Source organism: Periplaneta americana, chromosome 1 (genome assembly GCF_040183065.1).
Source record: "Periplaneta americana isolate PAMFEO1 chromosome 1, P.americana_PAMFEO1_priV1, whole genome shotgun sequence".
In the NCBI taxonomy this organism is placed as follows: Eukaryota; Metazoa; Arthropoda; class Insecta; order Blattodea; family Blattidae; genus Periplaneta; species Periplaneta americana.
In genome coordinates, this window is record NC_091117.1 from 118,486,734 (window position 1) to 118,491,871 (window position 5,138).

General features: G+C 36.3%; 1 non-coding gene across 1 annotated transcript; it reads left to right on the top strand.

Moving 5' to 3' along the window:
- Nucleotides 1-4,495: 4,495 nt before the first annotated feature.
- TRNAC-GCA (transfer RNA cysteine (anticodon GCA)) lies at nt 4,496-4,567 on the top strand. Its single transcript has one exon. It is a non-coding gene; the product is annotated as a tRNA-Cys (tRNA).
- The last annotated feature ends 571 nt before the right edge of the window (nt 4,568-5,138 follow it).

Genomic DNA, 5,138 nt, shown 5'->3' on the forward strand with positions numbered 1-5,138 from the left:
CGAATTTTGCAATTGTAATATCTAAAATCTACCGTCTCTAGTCATAGACAATTCGGCAACAGTGACGCTGCTTGCATCTCGAAGGAAAGGACACCTTTCAGGTTAGAAAAAAAAATTGCTTCTCTTTCATTCATCAAAGGCCATTTTCCTGACTTTCGTGCTACCATTGAACACCTGGAGTGTGCACCTCTTTCAATAATAAGGAAATGAACATCATTGAAGCCGTTTGAAATAAGAAAATACCAGGCAGAAATGGTGGACGATACGCTCTCTTCAAAGATCTCTAAAGCCTTTGAACGAAACCCTGGATATGCGAAATGAAATACGTAGCTGTAGCTCTTCAAGGAGAAGAAATAATTTGAGAATTACCATGGAGACCGAAAGCAGTAGCATCCGCAGTGACTTCATGTTGTCTGAAGCGAACCTTTTCTCACGACAGTAATGTGTTGAGAGACAATAGAAAATGTTTTAGAACAGAAAATTTGGAATTTACACGGTTGCTCATTGCAACAGTTCATCTAAAAAAAAGTGAACATTTAGTTTTGTTTGCAAATCTTTCACTAAATATAGGAACTGAATAGGAACTTTGATTTTTTTGGTGTGCACTTTCATAAAAATGTTTTTTGTTGTTGCTCTAAATTCAGCAAACTGTTATCGTTAATCACATAGAAAAAGTAATTGCAATTCACATTCATTTGTTATTTATTTTAATTCAAATATTTGTCATTTTAATACAAATGCAGTATGACTTGAAGAAATAAAATTTTAAAAAGTGCTAAACCATATATTTATAAAGTCTAAAATAATGGTTATAAAATCCTAAAAATCCTGGCCCTAGTTATTAGTTCTATGTATTGGTGGCGAAGATAATAGTCAATATATAAATATGCCCGTATTATAAACTTAAAAATTTCATCACCCTCTAACGATTGTAAAAAAACACTAGGTTTAGAGGGAAGCCGCCGATACTCTCAATTATGAGAATAATTTATATATATATATATCTTCATTACACAACTTTTAACACTATATCACTTCGGAATATGTATTATATATCTTTCTCGTGTAAAATTCTATCGTACCTCGTTAACATATTTCAGCCTGTTATGGGCCTTCTTCAGAACTGGTTGTTGCTGGTCTTGGCGTCTTTTGTTTTGTTTCCTGTGGGGGTGTGTTTGTGTAGTGTAATGTGGAGTCAAAGAGTGTGTGTGTTTTGAAATTGAGTTTTGTGTTGAGAATGTCATTTGAATGAGCTTTTGTGTGTCTGTATATTTTGTGTTGTTCTAGTGTGTTTAGTTTCTGGCTTTTTGGTTGGATGTGTAGAATTTCCATGTCCGTGTTGATGTCTCTGTAGGCGTGGTTAGAATTTGTGACGTGTTCTGCATATGTGGATGTCTTTTGTATTTTTGTTATGGCTGTGATGTGTTCTTTGTAACGTGCTTGAAATGATCTGCCTGTCTGTCCTATGTAGAAGTTGTTGCAGGTGTTACATTTGAGTAGCCTATGTATACGCCTGTGTGGTTGTATTTGGTAGTTTGTGTTGTTTTTGTGTTGAGATGTTTTTGTAGAGTATTATTTGTTCTGTATGCGATGTTGTAATTTAATTTCTTGAATGAGGTTGCAATCTTACGTGTGTTTTTTTTTTCGTATGTTAGTGTGATGTATTTTTTGTGTTCTTGTGTTTGTGTTGTATTCTTATATTTTTTTGTGATTATGTTTTGTCTTTCGTATTATGCTGTCTATTATGTTGGGGTTGTATCCGTTTTCTTGTGCTTTGTATTTCATTGTGTTTAGATCTTCTTTGTAATCGTGTTGGTTCATTGTTATGTTGAGCAGTCTGTGTACCATTATTCGGAATGCAGCTTGTTTTTGTTGTGTTGGGTGGTTGGATGTGTTGTGTATGTGTGTTGTTCTTATTGTTGTGGGTTTACTGTAGACTTTGAATGTGTGTTTGTTGTCGACTAAACCAACATGAACCAACATGATTACAAAGAAGAGCTAAACACAATCAAATACATAGCACAAGAAAACGGATACAACTCCAACATAATAGACAACATAATACGAAAGACAAAACATAATCACAAAAAACATAAGAATACAACACAAACACAAGAACACAAAAATACATCACATTAACATACGAAAACATAAACACACACAAGATTGCAACCTCATTCAAGAAATTAAATTACAACATCGCATAAAGAACAAATAATACTCTAAAAAATGTCTCAACACACAAACAACACAAACAAACAAATACAATCACACAGGCGTATACATAGGCTACTCAAATGTAACACCTGCAACAACTTCTACATAGGACAAAAAGGCAGATCATTTCAAACACGTTACGAAGCACACATCACAGCCATAACAAAATTACAAAAGACATCCACATATGAAGACCATGTCACAAATTCTAACCACGCGTACAGAGACATCAACACAGATATGGAAATTCTACACATCCAACCAAAAAACAAGAAACGAAACACACTAGAACAATACGAAATATACAGACACACAAAAACTCATCCAAATGACATTCTCAACACAAAACTCAATTTCAGAACACACACACTCTTTGACTCCACATTACACTACACAAAAACACAGCCACAGGAAACAATGAAAAGGCGCCAAGACCAGCAACAACCAGTTCTGAAGAAGGCCCATAACGGACCGAAACATGTTAACCGTGTACGATAGATTTTAACACGAGAAAGGCGTAAATAAATATTATTAAATAATTTATATTTAATCTTCAACATTTTTCCCAATACTTTCTCAACGGTAGTGTCACCTATGGAGGAACTATTTCAAAGACAGTCGATTCGTTAAATCTTCGGTACTGTCTTATTCGCTTACACGATCAAAATTGTAGGTAAGATATTATGGCGATCAATTGGTCCTAGGTAAGGCGCTTTTAGTCTCAGTACGGGCGCTATCTTGAAAGCGCCGAGAGGCGTCTGATAAGACTTTGACACTGCAAAATAGCTGTGTCAAACAAATAACAGATGGCCTTTGTTTAATCTCAGTGTCACTTTCCAATTAATTTATCGTTCCTAGCGTATGTCAGTAAGCCGAGAAAGATAATCTGTAATGGACAGTGAGTGTTTGTCTCACTTAGATGCTAATCAAGAAAAGCGAATAGCTCTTTCTGTCGGAAAAAGTGTTCATATTCGTTTCCTATGTAGGTACTGACAGAAGTTGCTAAACGAATTACGAAGGCGATATTTTGCTTCCGAAAACAGTGGTACACTTATTCTATTTCATCAAAATCCTTATGCATGTATGTAAGAAAAAATTTACAAATATGGTCAACAAGTATTTTAAATGTATGCATTCGTCTATATTTAATCGTAAAATTCATTAATTAAGTGAAATATCTTAATATAGAATTTATGAATACAGAGTCTTCTACAAGAAATGTAAACGCTGATAACGCTGAATATTCGCAATAAATTCTCTTAGTGATTTCTTCTTTTTATCTGGCATTATTTGAAGTATGATATGATAGATATGATATATATTTCTTCACATTACTAGCGAGAACATATAACGTAGTGCTACAAAACAACTGAATTATTACAAACAACGTAAAATGAGAAATAAAGAATGTATCATCTACGTGACACCGATTTCTCTGGTAGACAAGCATAATACATTCATATATATTATTTTAATGTACCGAAGTACATATGATATTTCCATGCAAATATTCTGCGTCATCATACGATGAAAGAGTAATGGAACGGAGAAAAATTCTCTCCGGCGCCGGGATTTGAACCCGGGTTTTCAGCTCTACGTGCTGACGCTTTATCCACTAAGCCACACCGGATTCCACCCCGGCACCGGACAGAATCGTCTCAGTTTTAAGTTCCAACTCTTGGGTTCCCTCTAGTGGCCGCCCTCTGCACTACGTCATAGATATCTATGAACCTAGGACCGAAGTCCACACATGTGCTGAGGTGCACTCGTAATGAGTGACTACTGTAGTTAGCCGGGATCCGACGGAATAAGCGCCGTCTTAAATCACGAAGTGATTTACGCATATCATATGTATTATTTTAATGTACCGAATGACATATGATATTTCCATGCAGATATTCTGCGTCATCATACGATGAAAGAGTAATGGAACGGAGAAAAGTTCAAATCCCGGCGCCGGAGAGAATTTTTCTCCGTTCCATTACTCTTTCATCGTAAGATGACGCAGAATATCTGCATGGAAATATCATATGTACTTCGGTACATTAAAATAATACATATGATATGCGTAAATCACTTCGTGATTTAAGACGGCGCTTATTCCGTCGGATCCCGGCTAACTACAGTAGTCACTCATTACGAGTGCACCTCAGCACATGTGTGGACTTCGGTCCTAGGTTCATAGATATCTATGACGTAGTGCAGAGGGCGGCCACTAGAGGGAACCCAAGAGTTGGAACTTAAAACTGAGACGATTCTGTCCGACGCCGGGGTGGTATCCGGTGTGGCTTAGTGGATAAAGCGTCAGCACGCAGAGCTGAAAACCCGGGTTCAAATCCCGGCGCCGGAGAGAATTTTTCTCCGTTCCATTACTCTTTCATAGTGCAATACATTTAGTTTACAGTGCACAATAATCACGCTTCATAATAAACTTGATTTTTTTGTCTGCAGCAGGTGGAAAATCACGGCCTTAACTACTATATACTCTACGATAGGCTACAAAAGTAATTTTCTATAGCCGTTATGCTAACTGCGTCACTTCCACTAGCGGATGCTGAATGTTGAGCTATGATAATACAGTACACTGTGAAATCTGCTATTAGCGTAATTCTGTGAGTGTTTTCCACGATATTCTCATGTGTCGCTGCCATACGTCAGATTAAAACCTTATTTTATCTCTTGGCCAAGGTTACTGCGACTGTTCCATAGCGTGGCTTTCGCTCGTAATGTTTGCAATATCGTCTGGATTAACGAATTTCACTTTTTTTTCTATTACAACGTACTTATCAGGGTAAAAAGTATTACATAGTGTGATGTAGGAAAAATATCTACTGAAAGTACTGAGTTAAATCAATTTATAAATATTCTACTTAAAGTTGTGCAGTAACTCCCACTAAATTTAAAATTGAAGTTAATGTGCA